This window comes from Larus michahellis, chromosome 6 (assembly GCF_964199755.1).
Source record: "Larus michahellis chromosome 6, bLarMic1.1, whole genome shotgun sequence".
NCBI classification, from domain to species: Eukaryota; Metazoa; Chordata; class Aves; order Charadriiformes; family Laridae; genus Larus; species Larus michahellis.
The window spans coordinates 73,590,653-73,608,777 of NC_133901.1; the positions used below are offsets into that span (position 1 = coordinate 73,590,653).

The 18,125-nt window shown below is 49.1% G+C and overlaps 1 long non-coding RNA gene across 1 annotated transcript; it reads left to right on the plus strand.

The window, feature by feature from the left end:
* Nucleotides 1-13,470: 13,470 nt before the first annotated feature.
* LOC141745173 (uncharacterized) lies at nt 13,471-17,870 on the plus strand. Its single transcript, XR_012587692.1, has 3 exons — nt 13,471-13,556; nt 14,660-14,875; nt 16,686-17,870. It is a non-coding gene; the product is annotated as an uncharacterized LOC141745173 (long non-coding RNA).
* Nucleotides 17,871-18,125: the final 255 nt, after the last annotated feature.

The following is an 18,125-nucleotide window of genomic DNA, read 5'->3' on the forward strand; positions in this document are numbered from 1 at the left end:
GTTACACAGCCCAATCGGGGTTCAAAAAAAATTTTTTTTTTATTTCACTTTTTTTTATTTGTTTCTAGGAAATGGAAAGACAATTTTTATCAGAGAAAAAATTGTTTCCATGACCATCACAGTTTCTGCCAGGGCAAGAGCCGTATCTCTAGGAAGTGAGGTTCAGCCAATTGCTCTTTTTGGTTTGCTTTTTTTTTTTCCCCAGATCCATTGTACTAGTTTTGTAATCTTTTGACAAATTTCAATGTAATTTGATATAGCCTGAAGCATATTAACCGAGAGCAGGTTTCACCGAGGAGGGGAGGCAGGAGGTCCTGCTGGGAGGACACAGACGGCTCCGGACGGACGGCGGCTCAGCCCCAGCCTGCGCTCATCAGCCCGAGCTCGGTCCTCGGGCCAGGGGCACCGCCTGGTCTAGACCTACTTCGTGTTTAGCGGTCTGCGGAAGGGCTTGGGATTAACACAGTGATAATTTGGACTCCCAGGTATCGCGGCCAAACCTCAGCCCACCGAGAAGAAAGTGAAGCACTGAACTATTTACGTTCCCGTTCCTATGGCTATTTTTATTACAGCTTCAGAGACTTGCTGTATTATCCTTCCTTTTTAGCATCTGCTTCTTTTCTTAATCTTGTCTCATTTTCCCTGCCCTTTCTTTATCTTTGGATCAATTTATACCATCCTTTTTATCATGGTCTAATCAGAACGCACTTTATGATTTCAGATAAATGTAGTCATGGTAATTTTCCACTCCATTTAGGTCAAGTCAAGATGAAACAATTTTTTTTTAAATCCTATCTAGTAACCACCAGAAATGGCTCCTTGTTAAACTATTTGTTCCCTTGCTTTTCTAACATTATTAGATTCTAATGTCAAGTGTCAGTCTCCTTTTTGGGATTTTTCAGGAAATCGGTTCTGTGCTGCCAGCCAGCCTGTAAGCCCTGGAAAGAAAGGCAGGGTGTCCCTGTTCTCTCCCCGCAGCATCCGCTGATGGAGCCCGTCCCCTCCCTCTGGTCCCACCAGCACAGCTTTCCCATGATCTCTGCCAGCCCACAGTGGTTGCGTGGCCTCGGTCGCACGGCCACGTGTTGGGCATGGCTCTTCAGCAGCCAAGATCCCCACCTCAGAGCGGGGCTCGCCAGGCACCCACGCGTGGGCAGGGGCTGAGGGTGGGCTTTGCCGACACCGAGCAGGCAGCAGACGCCGTGGTAATCTGCACCAATCTGCACGGGTTTGGTACCGGCCCTACAGCATCCCCTTCCAAGATGGTCATGCTTGGGATTTGCCCATTTCGGGATGCCTGGGGGATGCTGTAGCGGATCTGGGAGCAGCAGCAGAGGTGGATGAGGAATCCCTGTGTCCGGGCCCTGTCCCAGCTGCACAAACCCAGGTTTTGGTGCCATAACACCAGCGGTGGGGCCACGGGCACCTCCTGCCACCCTGCCCAGGGTTTCACCCACTTTCTGCAGCCGGCAGAAAACTGTCTTGCTTTTCTGAAGCACTTTGAGCAGGAGGCTGTTAACTTTGGGTGACAGACACCATCTGAGCTTTATTAATATTACCCATAATAATATTATTCAGATTCAAGCAAGCTAGTGGAATATCAACGATCTTTTCATTTGATATCACATAATTTCAAAAACATTTTTGTGCTGAATTGTCGTACTTCTGCTTTATTTTATCCTTTCTCTGAGGACGGTATGGGTTCCAGCTTTGAAATGCAAATACCAGTCTCTGTGCTCTCGCTTCCCTCGCAAAGGTTAAGAATACATTTATCGTGCTGTTCCTGGCGGTCGGAAAAGGGCAGGAGATGGGGACCGAGACAAGGGCCCCGGCACCGCGCAGGTCCCAGCTCAGCCACAGCAAGCTTCATAACCATACAGGTTTATATTGGCCGGTTACATTTAGTTCGTATTTTGTTTACACGAGAGGTTGTTTTGATTGAATATTGTGGCTATTGGCAGAGATACGTACAAGCCTTCTGAACTTGTGTGAAGTCAGGGAAAAAGTGTTCAGGACAAACATTATTTTAAAACCTCAGAGTAATTAGTGTAGTTAAATATTTTAATTCTAAAACTGTAATAAGGCCACTGGCCAGCGGGCAGCGAAGCCCAGGGGACCCTTCACAGAGGATGAGTTCAGCAGAGTTCAGCATCCTTTGGTGCCAAGGGGGCTTTGGGCGAGGGATAGCCCCCGGCACCGGGGGAACCAGGCAAACCTGCCCCAGCCTGGCGGTGTGCACGAGGGAAGGGGCAGGAGGCTCCATTTTGCTCAAGCAGCGCTAAGCTAGCAGGACGAGTCTGGACGATGTACAGTGCATTGCTGCGGGATCCAACAACTGGATGTGCCAAAAAAGAAAGGTTTCTGCTCCATCTGTGGCAGCCGGGTGCCTGGCTGCGAGCACCCTCTCCCCCTGCCTGCTGGAAGGCTGCAGGCATTCCTGAGCCATAAACCCATGTTTTCTTTTAACGGCACGTACAGATTGTTTTCGACCTGTCTCACACCCACTCCCGCAGCCTGGGCTGGCGCGTGCCCCGTGGACTGCAGCGGTGTCTCCCACCCCTTCAGCCAAGGGCGTGGGGCTGGCTCCCTGCGGGTCAGCCGAGGATCAGCTGCCAGCTCGGAGGAGAGACGCTTCTGCCATCCCGACCAGACAGGCAAAGCCAGGACAGCAAAACCAGGTGAGAGGCGAGCTGAAGCAAGCACGCCTGTGTAGGAACGCGTAACAGCCTGACCTTCACCGGCCTTCAGCAGCCAGCACCGCCCGAAGGGGGCATTCACAGAGGAGGGACGGTAGCCAGCCCAAACACAGATCTGGGCTAAAATTGTCCTCAATGCATGAGATGCTGAAATTTTGAGATGGTGTCCAAAGGGTTCATCATACTCAGTCAAATCATCTCTCCTCTGTGAAGGATGAATACATATGTGAACTCCTCTAGAATAAAATCAAATCTGTGCTTCCCAGTAGTCTGCAGAGTTTAAATTCTGAGGATTACACCATGGATTTTGCTGCTTAATAATTAAAGGTGGCAGCACAAACTAGCACCAAGAGTGCTAAAATCAAAGGGAAGCAAGGGAAATTACTTGGTGATGCTTTTATTGGGCTCTAACAGATGTCAAACCTCAGCATAAAAAGCTTTACCTGTGTAATTTCTGCTTTCAAAATGAAACTGAAACAGAAAAGAACAGACTGCCTAGGCGTGCATTTCATGTCTTTCACTGTGTTATCCAAGACACTTGGAGACACCTCAGCACCACAAGCCCCTCTTCTCGAGGAGCCGCCAGCCGTTACAGGATGAGGTGGCACGAGCATGGCTCACGGTAACCCAGCATCAATCGAACCAGGTTCTCAAAGACCATGCAAAGCTGCTGACAATTCACAACGCTACCCGTTTTTCCAGTGTTTGTTTTAAAACACCCTTTGACTTCTGTGCTTTTAGACTGCTTTATGGTCGTGAGTTAATGCTTCTCTCCCTAGTGCTGGCAGCCACGGTGTACAGCAGTGTGTGCTGGGACGTTAATTAGAGCCCATGGCCGGGGCATGGCCAGCGCAGGAGCCAGGGCTGCCCCGCGAATCACTGCTAAATGAGTTCATGGATACTGGTGGAGAGCAGGAATAGGGTTTTTTAATTTTTAAGACGTTTGTGACTTGCCCGGGGAAGGCAGCTGAGGTAGGAGGGGGCTGCTACATCCACCCCTTGCCAAATTTCAAGTGTCCTGCTTTTACAGAAAGAGATAATAATGCCACATTTCCTTACGGTTTTTAGTTCCTCTTGCCACAAAGGTGTCACTGACACTTAACGTGGGAAATGTCCCGTGACAAACCTTCTCATCAGGTCACGGTTACTGCAGAAGCAGCTCTATGGAAACACAGCTATTGTAAGAGCTGCTTTAATAAGTTTTGAGCAATTAGCTGTTTGGTTTGTTTTGTGCTTTAAAGGGGGAGAGGGGAACTGTTTGTTTGGGTTTTTTAAGATTTCTTCTAGGTACAAGTCGGGAAGTAAACAGTCTGTAAAGAAATGAAGTGGATGTTATCAAGAGTATGGTGCTCTAATTATAATTACATAACTCATATTTCAATTTGATGGGAATATTAAAAGGATTCCTGGGAGAGTTTTGAGCAGTCTAAAAGCGCAACAGCATAAAACCCAATAAACCTTGCCTTCTTTTAGAGGACATTTCCTTAAAGGGACAGGTTTAGCTGCCAGAACTGCAGTCTTTGCAGAAGTGCAATTTCCTCAAACTCCCTGAAAGATAAACTAACCTTCACACTAGAATTTTCTCCCAACCATGTGATGGGATAATGATAGTTTTTACTGTTGTCAAGGCTGGAATCCAGAGGACTGTGTGAGTGGATCCAATGCATAAATATTTTCAGTGCATGCCTTATTTGTATAGAATACAAGATGTATTTATAGCCCTTATGAATGCAAGATGGATGTGAGTCAAGAGAGAACTGTGTCTCTGCACGCAGGAGCGTTTGGTGATCTCCACAGCCATTTCGGAGGGGCGTTGGGGAGCAGGCTTTCCCCCATGGACAGCCAATGCCATGAGAGAAATAATTTTGGAAAACTGCCCCTCTCTGCAGAGCTGTGCTTGCATCTGTGGGGCCCCTTTGTGCGGCTCTTACCCCAAGTACACAGCACGTTGCTGCCAAGGACAGGAGGGCAGTGCCCTGCACTCCTGCATGGGCACCCAAAAGGCTTGCGGCACTGCTGGCACAGCCCAGGGCCTGCGTCTCCTTGGCCCACGTCAGAGGAGGAGGGGAGGTTGCTCTTTGCCCCTCTCTGCCCTGGTGGCAGCCGCAGCAGGAGCCGGAAGGCAGAGCCCCAGCCGTGGTGCAACGTGCCCGTGGTGGCGTGGGAGGGATGGACAGTGTCCGGCAGCTCCTGCACCGGGCGCCTGTGGTGGCCTTGGGTGAGGCAAGCGGAGGGACAGGGAATTTATCTGGAGCTGGTGGAGGAGGCGGGTGGCCGGGCTGGCCTGCGGCCTCAGCACCAGCATGGCTCATGGCGTGAGGGTGGGGACAGGTCCCCAACGGACCCTGCGCTCCCGGCAGAGCCGGCGGCACCATGCAAAGCAGGGATGGACACGGCCTCCAGGCCCCAGGGGCATGTCGGGGCTGGGTGCGTGGGGCTGGGGGCAGCTCTGCCCTCACTGCAGCACTGGGGTGGGACGGGGCGCACAGGGCTGCGGGGTGTGCGGCGTCATATGGGGGCAGAATTGCTGCTTCTCACAGGGGGAAAATGTTAAAACAGTATCACCCCCCATCTCACATCCCTCTGTTTATTCAAAAGCCTTAACCAGAAGTTTCCCAGCCTGATTTCCCTCTGATTTCTAAATACAGCCTGTAGGAAATACTGCGTGTGCTCCCCAGGGGCCTGGAGGCAGGGAGGGAGCAGTGACAGGTCCCTGCAGGAGGTGGCTCCAACTGCCCAGCCCAGCAGCCAGGGAGCTGTGGCCCCTCGGCCCCTTGGATCTCTCGGCCCCTCAACCCCTTAGCCCCCTCAGACCCCCGGCCCCTCGGCCCCCTCGGCCCCTCGGCCCCCCAGCCCTTTGGCCGGGCTCCCACACCCCCTGGGCCTGGCCAGCATGTCCCTGTCCCACCCGCCGGCCTGCCCGGACAGGGGAGGGATGGGCTTAGCAGAGAGAGGAAGACAAAATGTTAAGGCTGTTGCGTTCACACTAGGAAGAAAAAAATGCCCTTAATATGTGGGCTATCGTCATTTTTTAGATCTTCAGACATTGCCATTTCGTGACTTGGGTATTTTGTGGTTTAACTGTTTCAAACCCTGGAGCACTTTCTGAAAGAAATTTATTTGTGAATCTTACTTTTGAGGACCGCTGGCATGAGTGTGGGATAAGACAAAGAAATCTGAGTAAATGCCCTGACTTTCTTCATAGCTTCAAATTTCTTTTTAGTTTTTAGGTTTAATTGGATTTTCTGAGTTTCCAATCATTGTTCTAATGTAACTGCAACGTACTTACCAGGTTATTCATATTTATTTCTCCATGTATTCTTAATCTTGACTCACTCCTAGTGATATTTCCTATCTGGGAAGGTAAAGTCAATTAAAAGTCATGCTCTGAAGGTTGTAAGCCTTCCCAGGAAAATGTTGTCTCAAGCAAAATTACATATAATATTAAAGTTAAGGTGTTGTTTCTGTTGTGATTATTTTTAAACAGAATAAGGCTTGATGAAGCATATTGCATAAATATAGTGTATTGTTTAGTATTCCTCAGCACAGGAAGGACACGGAGCTGTTGGAGCGGGGCCAGAGGAGGCCCCGGAGATGCTGGGAGGGCTGGAGCCCCTCTGCTGTGGGGACAGGCTGAGAGAGCTGGGGGGGTTCAGCCTGGAGAAGAGAAGGCTCCGGGGAGACCTTCCAGCCCCTTCCAGGCCCTCAAGGGGCTCCAGGAAAGCTGGGGAGGGACTCTGGAGCAGGGAGGGGAGCCATGGGATGAGGGGGAAGGGTTTTACACTGCAAGAGGGGAGATTGAGATGAGATCTGGGGCAGAAATTGTTTGCTGTGAGGGGGGTGAGCCCCTGGCCCAGGTTGCCCAGAGCAGCTGTGGCTGCCCCATCCCTGGAGGGGTTCAAGGCCAGGCTGGACGGGGCAGGGTGCAGGGCTCATGGTGCGCCGGCCCAGGGAAGGGCTGTGTGGCAGAGGCTCGGGAGGGCTCCTGCATGCAGCAGCTGAATTGATGGGTAAACAAAAGGCAAAGTGGCATGAAGAAAGCTCTCCCTGGCAAAATGCTAGTAGTTGGTACATGTACTGACCTCATAATAAATGCTTTCTGGCTAAAAAGCAAATGCTCGCACAATGTTCTGCAGTTGTGCCAAGCCATCTATGCAAATCCTTTTGTTCAAGTTTCCTCTGTTTTCTCTCGCTGAGATTTTCCAGGCTTGTTCAGCCTATACTTAGTTCAAAAATGAGGAAAAAAACTGGCACTGGAATATTTGCCCCAAGGATGGGTAACTAGGAGTAAATATGTTGTTACCCACATGAGGGACACAACCTCTGTGCATGGGGCCGGAGGAGCTCCCCAGCCGGTGGCAGAGGTGATGCATCCCCGGGCTGATGCTCGTGGTGGGAGAGGTGGCTCCTCCGTGCAGCAGGGACAAAGATGAAACCAGACCAAGCTGGGCCTTGCTAAGCAGGAGGTGAGGTTCCTCCGGGCGCTTGGGGAGGCTGTTCCAGGCCCCCAGCCGGCCACCGGCCTGGCTGCAGTCACAGCAATAGTTGTGGCACTGGAGGAGTTTGGGGTGCTGTCGGGACACGCCGCTGCCCCGTGCCAGGGCCACCCACCTTTCCCTGGTGTCACGGCTTTGCCAATCATCCACCACAACCGCTCCCCAGGTGAGGCACTGGTGACAGCACGTCCCGCTTGGACAACCTGGGGCTTCTCCCCTGCACCCTCTGGTGCCTCCCCCCGATCCTGCCAGGGCAAGGAAGCCGGTAGCCGCAGTTTAGCATGGAGGGGCAAATCCTGAGAGCTGAAGAGCACTTTTGCCTGAGAGAATGTGACTTAGATTATCTATTTTTAGCTGGATCTAGTGGGAGTTGAAGAAGGAGAGTGTCTTCCAGGAGATGCAGAATACCACGCTATATCGGGTGCCAAAATAGGAGCAGATGCTTCCAATTACACTTAATTCACCTCAATTATAGAAAAATTAAAAAAAAATTATAGTTACACTAAGAATATCTTTTTCTGAATTTAAAAATATTTGGCACTGAAGATTGTCCGTGTTAAAGAGCAGTGACACTTGTGATACGAATCGGCTTTGGTGCAGTTTGAGACTCTTTGCAGAGTGATGCTGCTGCCACCGTGGCAAGACAGGCATGGTTTTGGAGGGGGTTTCACTTCACACTCTGTCTTTGGGACAGTTTATCCTGCATCTGTTTCCTGACATCAACAAGGTCTGTGGTGTATTAGTATGTTCAGGAAAAAGTATTTTGTTAGACCTTATATCGGAATGTAGTCTGGTGCTAGTCCTAAATCAGGCAGTTTCACAAAGATGACACCAGATCACACTGTCCAGGTAACCAGAGAGGCTGGTATTAATTTCTGTCTTAGTATAAATCCTATCAATCAAAGCTGAAATCACCATAGATCATAGCAAACAGTAACAGTCTGTAATATGCTTGGAGAGTGGAGAACTTCAGAGTGGCATCATGCCTATGTTCCAGCCAACCATCTCCTCCTCAGGGGAGAAGAGCCCTCCCAGCTTTCTGGTGGTGCCTCTCGCACCAGGCTGCAGCTCCCCAGGAGGTGGGAGGAACCAGGGAAAAGGAGCTCATGTTCACACCGCTACGACCAGTTCTGCAGGGAAACGAAGGGCTGGGATGGCACTTTCTCAGCTGCCAACTCATGAGTCATTATTTCCTTTGGCTTTCCTCTCCGACTAGTTGTTTCCTTCAGTCACGCTACCCTATTTATCAGCTGGAGACAGACATCAAAGCACGGGGTTTCCACCCGCTCCTCCTGGGAGGGCAGGCGGCTCCTGCTCACGACACAGGGGTGCTCGTGCTCAGCTCCTCGCTCTGCTGCGGCGGGGAGCTGCCAGCACAAGGGGGGTCTGCATCCCAGCCCTGTGCCCCCAGGGCCCCTTGGGCTCTCCCGCAGTCCCAACCCCACCTCCAGCACGCCCAGGAGCCAGGCTCCCCCGGGCCTCCCTCCTTGTGCTGCAGGCTGGACAGGCTCTTGACATTTTGTTGGACTTAAGGGGGAGAAAAAGTCATTCAGTCAGTGCTGATTTCCTAATTCAGTGTAACCTTTTCACTTCCAAGCTAAGGACAGCTTGACATTTCCTCTGCATCCCAGGGAGAGGCTACAAAGCCTCTCAGCTTTGCTCCTGACGCCACTGCACATCTCTGGCACACATTGTGCATCATCAAACATTTGAAAAACATTAAACTAATTTTTAAAGCCCATATTCACCAGTGCACCCACTCGAGTCACTGCTGTTAAAAACCTGCAGTGCTTGCACCTCTCTCTGCCCACTCTCCACTGTGCTCCCTGCCATGGCTGTGAGACGGTGAAGCCGATTTTATCGCAAGGGAACCCAGAATGAATTCCCACCATCTTTCCAGGCTGTTCCCTCATTGCCTCGGTGGTGAATTGTGGGCACACACTGCCTTCATGTCTCTTATACCCTGACGTGGTGTGAGCAGCCGCGGCAGGCAGTCCCACTGTCCCACCCCTGCACTGGGTGTCGTGGGACCCCTGCATCTCCAGTTGAGACTGCTACCTTACATCTCCGTTGCTTTTGGATGAAGGAGATGACTGCATTGGTGTTTTGTGTTTTTATTTCTTCATTTCTTGCAGGCCAGCCTTTGATGGGACTGAAACAAACACTACTGTCCCCAAAGACTTCATGTTACTCAAATGCCAGAGGGACTGTTGTACCAGGGAAAGAGGCACTGCTTGTATCCATAAATCTTCAAAGAGTCATACATAAATTCTGTAGTCGTTTTCCAAGAAGAATGTGAATGGATGATCATGCTGAGAAGATGCAGCATGGCAGAGGTAACTAACAGCCACAGAAAATACTTCCAAGTGCCTTGGGCCACACTTTATTTCTGCAAACTAGGGACCAGCCGGTTTATTATGGTTCCTCACGGTAAGAGCAATAATTGCTTCCAGTTCCAACATGCTTTCCCCTCTTCTCTTTTTGTATTTTTCCCATTCTATATTGTCTATTATGGCTGGCATAAAACATGATTTACATCTTGGTTACTGCTTATGGGCCACAGGAATTCCTAAGAGGTCACAAGCCAAGAGCTGTTCCTATGTGATGATGCTGTGGCCATGCTCCATGCTCATTGTACAGACCACCAAAACTTGACTGAATTCATAAATAATCACTGACGGAGTTTGAAGCACATAGCTTTAGGTTTTATGCCATGTGCAGGAGGACACAATGGTCTTACTTTGCCAATACCATTGCTGAATTCTAAACTCCATGAATGCGGTATTTCTGTCATGTACCAGGTCTCTGAAAGCCAAACACACCATCTCCAGGATCCTGAGAAACCTCGGAATTAAAGAGTAAAAAAAATCCTCCAACTTAGAGCTTTTCTCTAAAACATCCTTTCTAGGATAGAAACAGAGATGATGTGCATTACCCTTGGAGAGCGCACCAAAAGGAGGTCAAGTCCACTTACATACCACTGTGCAAGCTCTATGGCAGAAGGGGAAGGAGAAGTTGGCTTTCAGCCATGGGCAAATATCAGTCAGTTTTGGTAGCTTTCAGTGTGTCCATCGCTCTGCTGTCTGAGCACCCGCCAGTGACTTAGCACATGACCAGTAGCTGCTCTTTGTACTTCCTTCCCTACTGCTCTTCCCAAAGGGAAATATTATTTATCAAGGCAGAGAAGCCTTTGAAAAGAATGTCTTGGATGAATTAGGTTTCCCCTCCATGCTTGATTTATTGTCCCTAGATAATGTAACGGGAACAAGCTCTTGCCAGGCTCTCTCATATACTCTGAAGTATTGCCAGTGCTTAAAGGGATCGTGCAAACTTTAAAAGCATACCTCCACCTGAAAATTTTGCAGTTAGCATTGCTGCAAAAAGCAAAAGTATCTTTTTTCTTGAACAAAACTACCGTGAGAGAGATTAAAGGGCTATTTCCCTTTCACTCTTTAGACACCCCTTTGTGTTCCAGAGTCAGTCTGTGTCTTGTTCCCTATTGATTAAATGGATCTTTTGCCCAGCAGTCATGCACAGGGAAAAAAAAAAAGGGGGGGAAAAAAAAAAAGGAAAAAAAAAAGAAAAAAAAGTCCAAACTCTACAGTTTGCAGAAAAACTGAGTAGGCTGCATTGTTCCCCAAACTGTTTGGAGTTGTTTCTTTTTTAATAACCATTTTTCAAGCTGACAGCAGCTCTTAAAAGCAGTTTTTGGATTAAAAAGGAAGGAAGACATCCCAGGACTTCATGTTTCTAATTATGCTCCCAGAGAGCCTTTAAATGACTTTCATGAATTTATACCCAAAGCAGCCAATTCTCTTGCTGCTCACACTGTTTTTATTCTGATACAAATCTATTCACTTTAATGGGGCTATTACTGTTTTTAACAGGCTTACATAAGAGGAGAATGAGAGCCGGTAGGTGGTCTCTACCTCCCGTCCTTTCCTTGGTTTCAAACAGCTCCTGAAGGAAGAAAACCAAATTAGTTAAAATGAGGCCAAAAAGTCACACGTGTCAGGGAAAAAAGGTAGCAGATGCCCATCCATTGTTTATTCTTCGGTCCCCAAGATGGGACCAAAGCGTGGTGGGCGCTGAGCTTTCAGAAGTCAAACGGCTCCCATCGGGTCCCAGAGGCAGCAGCCTTTCGGCAACTGCCTCGCAAGGGAAAGTGGGGGCGACATGGGGCGGGCAAGGCTGGGAGCCCGGCACCCCTGGGAGCCCCAGGGAGCTGACTGTAGCATTGGGGTTAAAAAGTTATTTCTAGTGATTGTCTGTATTTCATTGAAGGGAACTGTGTCCTTGTAACGACTTTTCTTTTGATTGTTGTATTTAGCAAAAGGCAGTTGGCACTTAATCTTACCCATTGCTGTGCTTCTCCGTGGGACTCACCAGTGACACGGTAGGTACAAGTAGTCCATGTTTAAGGCTGATGCCACAGCTGCTAACACGCCACTTAGCCCACAAAAACAGTGTCTTGGAGACTTTTTACATGAAGATAGATGTAAGGTGTTAGATACTATTCTCAGATTAACTTTCATCTACTAGACTTCTTGGAAAAAGAAAAAAGAGAATCATGAGAATATTTTTCATCTGGTTATCTATCTTTTGATAGCTACTGAAGAAGAAAAATACAGGTGTTTCTTTAAAAATGAAACCACAATTTCAGCTACAAGAAGGGCAATAAGCAAAAATGTTTCATAAAGGAATTGAAATACATCTCTGCAAATAAACTCATGGTGAGATGTCTCTTCTGATAGCTTCTTGTGGGGGGAGGAGTAAGGAGGTATTCACTGAAAATAACCTGCATCTTGCCTCAGAGTGACTCCATTTCTTGTTCTTCCTAGTTGGCTGCTTTCGTGTCTCAGAGCAGGGGGAAGGAAGGAGCGGTGCCTGCCCTCCGTGCTCCTGCCCACCCCCCTCCCAGGCAGTCTCCCCACCTGCGCTCGGGGAGCCATCAGTGCTGGAGCGAGCTAGGCTGCTGCCCGTCTTCTCCTCCAGATACTTTGCGAGCAAATATTGTGCACAGCTCCTACTTCACAGGATGAATAAACTTCTAAAAGCAATTTATGAGGTTTTATATTTGTTAATTTTATTGCTGCTGTAGTGTTTGAAGTCTAAAGTGAAAAATCCTGTTGGCAGGGAGTTGCTTTTTGCACTTGCACCTCACCAAACAACTATGCTTAGCATTTATTGCATGGTTTTGGCCAGACTGTATTTGTGAATAAGGATCACACACTTTGTTTTGGGACTTGTCTTACTGACAACGTGATTCCCAGTTACTATGCCTGCTGCTAGGGAAAAGCTCTATATAAACCTGCTCCATAGTGGGAGAGCAGAGGAAGAAAAAGTTAACTCTTTAGAGGACTTGAAACTCAGTAAGAGAAATGTTTTCACTTTGGCATGTTCCCTTGCTCTCTATCAATATATCTATATGGAAAGTCTCCATAGGAAGTGTTGTACCTGACACGCACTGTCTACTTGACCGGGAGCTGACATGGGATGGTCATTCTCAGCTCTGGTAGTCGCTTGCTAAAATGTGAATATATTGCTGTGACATTCAGGTTGGGTTCAATTCAGTTGCTGAAGGAGTTCAAGAGGGACAGGGAACTACTGGAGAGAGTGCAGCATAGGGCAACAAAGATGACTGAGGGACTCGAGCATCTCCCCTATGAGGAAAGGCTGAAAGAGCTGGGACTCTTTAGGCTGGAGAAGAGAAGGCCGAGGGGAGACCTGATTAATGTTTACAAGTATCTAAAGGGTGGGTTTAGGGAGGATGGAGCCAGACTCTCTTCAGTGGTTTCCAGTAACAGGACGAGGAGTAATGGGCACAAGCTGGAACATAGGAAGTTCCGAACAAATATGAGAAAAAACTTCTTTATGGTGAGGGTGACAGAGCCCTGGACCAGGCTGCCCAGGGAGGTTGTGGAGTCCCTTCTCTGGAGACTTTCAAGCCCCGCCTGGACGCAGCCCTGAGGGATGTGCTCTGGGCGATCCTGCTTTAGCAGGGGAGTGGGACCAGATGGTCTCTAGAGGTCCCTTCCAACTCTGAAATTCCGTGGTTCCGTGAAAAGAACAGGCTGCTCACTGGTACCACCATTACACCCGCTGTCATCCCACAGGTGCAGGAGGCTTCCCCACTCGGGGGGAGACATGGAGCAGACCGATGTGGCAAAGGAGTTCATCCAGGTGCTAATTAAGGAGCAGCTGTAGGACACCCAGGTGCAGAGGGGGCCCTGAGGAGATGGGTAGTGAGAGATTACTTATGTGAGTGTGGGAGAGAGGGAGAAGGGATAGGACAAGAAAACAAAGCAAACACAAAGCAGGCAGGAAAGCCGGAGCAGAGGTCCTCAGGTGAAGGTCGCATCAGGTAGGTGAAGCTCCAGGGAACCACTAGGTGAACTGGGAGGGCTGGGAGGTGAATGAAGCTGGTGCCACCTCTTGCAGCAGGTAACTGGTGTGCTCCTGGGTGGGTTGAGGGCATGCCCAGGCTGAAGTGCTCTTGGCCCAGTTTTCTATGTACCCCGAGAAACATTCCTGACGCACAGAGGAGGTACGCCTCTGCACTAACCTCCCATGTGTGCGCTCACCTCAGAGCAAACACGGGGCATCTTGGCACTGACGTGGAGGTGGTGTGTCTGCGCAAATTCCAAGGGAAGAGTGTGCACCCAGGTGTTGAGGAGCAGTGGAAACACTCTGGAGTCATGTCTGTTTACTTTGCACCACTTTGAGAGCCCTTGCACCTTGTTGGGTCTGGGTGCAGAGGGAGTTCAGCTCAAGGGCTCTGACTTTCCTCTCGCTAGCCTGCGAGAGGGACGTTTTCATGAGGGGCTGACTGCTTGGATGTTGCTTTTAACATACAGAACTGTGAGGCAAAGGGTGACTCTTCCTTGCTGTTTTAGTGATGCTCTTCATGCAAAGTGACAAAAGAAAAGTAGGAGGGAGGTAAAGCAGTGCTAAAATTGGTTAGACAGCTGTGGGCCGTGGAAACCCCGCAGTGTGCCTCAACAGCAAATTATCACGTAGCCCTGGAAGGCGATGCCACCTCGCTCCTCCTCATCCTCACAAGTGTGAGCAAGCCGTGGGACAGAGGCATTGTGAGTGTCAGAGGCATGTGGCAGCGGCGCCAAGGGATGAGTGAGTTAACGGGGATTGCCCTCTCCGGATGGTTGGGTTTGTGCTGCCCACGGCCCCGGCAGCCCCGAGGCTGCTGCCCGAGCTCCAGAGCTGCTGGGGGACGGGCCAGGTCACCCAGAGGTTCATTTCTACAGCCAACAGCAGCAAAAGCCCCCATAACTCCTGACAAACAGTGCCCTTAGTCCAAATTAAATAATTCCTCATCAGTTTTGCAGGGTTTTGAACCGTGCCTTGTGTTTGTATACTTGTCAGGGAAACACGAAGGGGAAGAAAACCCCATATATATATATTTATTTATTTTTTAAATAATGTTTCAAACTTTTCCCTCACCTTAAGACAGGAAACCAGCACAGGCAGCAGCAGACGGGTGCATGAGTGGGGTTTGCTGACCTCCAGCTGCACGGGAGCATCTCCCTCGGCGTGAGCCCGGCGGGGTCAGCGGGGGTCGGCACAGAGACCTCGGCACGTGCTGGTGCTCCCGTGAGCTGGGGGGCTGTGACCCGCACCGCAACATGGCCCCTCCCAGCCGGGGGCTTCACCCACAGCACAGAGGTAAGCCAGCCACCTCCTTCAGCCTCCAAGTCTGTTGCTATTAACAGCTCAGTTCTTGTATTACTCTAAGGATAAGAATTACCCGGCTTTTAGAGCTTGAGATGGCATGAAATTAACTATGCTCTTAGGCAGCCGTTTTTACAGAGTGAAAATGCATTTCTTCAATCTTGGTCACAGTGTGAAATACAGTAATCTGAGAAAATTCTCTGGTTTTGTAACTACCAGCCAGTCATGGGGTTTGGTGCACTATATAAAACATTGGTTAAATACATGTTTCTTTTTTTGTGCCAGAGAGATAAGTGATGCTTTCAAATATGATTGTTTAAAAAAAAAAAATGTTAAACAAGTGTTGAAAAACAAACCACAAAACAAGGGTACTGGCTTCTTGGTGTCGTGCTGCCATGGAGCAATTGCCCCTGGACCCTGGTGGGGAGCCCCATGGCCATGGCACACTGTGGCAAGGGCAAAAGCAGCGTTTCCTGAGGGAACTCGGCATTTTCCAAAAATGTCACTCCGTCCAGGCACCCCAAACGGCTGTGGGATCCATACCTCACACTTCTGCCTTCCAGTTGCAAAGCAATACGTCACGCACAGCATGCAGTGCACACTGGCATTTTTTGTGGCTGAACAATGCTATACAACGTGCCAGGTGCTCTGGACGTGAGCTGCAGCATATTGCACCGTAGTATTTCCCTGTGCAGTCTCTGGAGCAAGGCTGCTGCCATCAAAGCTCCAGTTTGGAGCTCCAGGCAAAATTCCGTATGATTTTGCAGAAAGTGGGCACTCCCAGCGTTTCAAAGCACACGCTGAACACAGTAGCCTTTCCTCCCGATAGCAAGCAAATTGTTCTAATGGCTCGTTGGGTCATTTCCGAATCAAGTATCTGCGGTGGTTTTGCAGAAATATGATGTAAATGCATGCGAAGTGAAATCTACGACAAACTAATTTCTCACCCTGGAACATTAATATGGAAATACTTTAGCTAAAATTCAAGCCTAAATTGCTGGAGGGAAATGTCTATGGCAAACCCCACTGCATTACGCTGAGAGATGAAGACACCAGAAGCACTTTTGGAGTAGCTGCTCTGCCTCAGGACACCATAAATGGCAGTGACAAGTCTGCGCTGCCGCCGCTGCGGTGCCACAGAGACGCTGCCGGTGGGCTCTGCGGCCGTGCCCTGCGCTGTGGAGGACGGGCAGCGAGTCCCAGCCCGGCCGCACTGCCCGCAGGTGTCCCCGCCTGAGGAAAGCCACGATCGTTCAATCACCGAGTGTGAGCGCAGGGCAACCTGCCCAGCAGCGGTGTTAGCCACCTTATTGCATTTGGAGCAAACATTCAACATCTGGGTTGGCTCCAGAATTCTCTCCAGTGAAGCTCGGTGGGCCACTGGGATGAACTGGGATAGTTTCTGCTCTCTGACAAGGCAGTTTTTCTTTGGCTGGAAAAATCTAAAATACTGAATCTACACAGGACTCCTGGCTGTGCACAAATGTTAACCTTTGCATACGTCCGCAGGTATAGGGTGAGGAGAACACTCACCATGTAAGAATTGGCTGGTGTGAATGTTTGCAAATAGGGAATAATAAAGAAACCCAGTGCTGACTAATGAAAGTCATTCAGAATTAGAGCAAACACTTGTGAATGCTGTTTGAAGCAGTCTATTGTCTGCAGTATGGCTTGAATAAATAGTTAATCTTTGGCACACAGTTACGCTGTAGTACTTTAAATAAAATGATACAACTGAACCTGAACAGTTCATTGACATTTGCTGTCAGGATCACTGTAATTTTTTTTTTTTTTTTTTTTAAAGGGATCCTTTCTGCCAGGCTGAGGTTTCCCACACCAGCCAGCATCAGCAAGGTCTGTAATCTTGTTGAGAGGAGGTTTTTGAGGCTAAACCAGCAGCTGCAGTCAACCAGGAGTCGCGCTGGTGGGTCTCCCTCAAAGCGTGTGTCGCAGTGCCACGGACGGGGAGGATCCCCCTGCCCGGGGAAACCTGACCACAACCCGTCAGCTTGGCTGGGTGCTGCCGTGCCATTTGCCTGCTTCACACGGTCCGATGCGTGTGAGCGCCTCGCCATGCGCGTCCATCCTCCGCTTCGTCCTCTGCTGCACGTTCGGCTCCACTGTCTCCCAGAGACTCACTTCCTCATGGCTGCCCAGCCCCCGTGCTATTAACAGGATTTAGCTAATTAGCTGCATGCAAGCAGTGCTGTTCTCCCTCAGCAATGTAAAGGGCTTACTATTTTTATCTGACTCTAGATGTTTTTGGTTCCTAGGGGATTAAGGTCATAGGGCACATATTTATTCAGATGCTGGAATTCTGACATCGTTTTTCCATTACTTGGTTGGGAAGGAGGAGCCTCAGCCTTTCGTCCCTCTCCTTCCCCTCTGGCTGCGCCCCGGGCGCCTGCTCGCCCTCCCTCCCTCCTCCCTGCTCGCGCGGGGAGCCAGCTTCTCTGAAACGAGGAGGTTTTTTACTTTCACTAGTGGTACGGAGGCATGCTAACCAAATGTCTTATTTTTAAACACAAGTGGTGTCCAAGGGAGTGAGGGAGCCGTGCGGTCATTTCATTCAATGCACTGTTGTTTATCTGCTAGCAGGAGAGTTTATTCTAACGCATTTTTGAAACTATTATTTCCATATGTTGCTTGAAAACAAGGATGCTGCCTTGCAGGACGTCTTAATTTTCCTTCAGAAAAATTCTGCGTGGGTGCAAACCCAAAAAGCCTCCACAACCTGAACGTATAAACTTACAGTATTTCAGTAATTCCAATACTTTGAGGTAGAGCCTGAAAACAATCGCAGTGCAAATGCACCTCTAGTTTACTGAATCTTACTATATACAATGCCTTTAAGCTGGACTAATGAAAAAGAAATAAGTTTTCATCAGTAGTTTTAAAAAAAGGGGAATCAAAGCATCTTTTTAAGAGTTGTCACTACATGGACACTCGTATTTCAGGACTGGTTCCTTGTTGGTGCTTAACTGCAGTTGGTGAGGTGATTAACTGCTGTCATTTCATTTGCTTTCTACGGGAAAAAATACACGTTATAAAGCATTTTCTTCTTGTGTGCAGTATTTTAACATCCATATGGGATACAATAATACCCAAGTGAGCAAGACTCCACTTTAGAAATGCACTTAGTGCAGAAAGACAGTGAGATTCATGATGAGCCCCGGATCCTGTAGGAATTTCTTCCTGATTCTCAAGCTAGTCCACACAGTTATGCCTTCTGCTCTTAATTTAA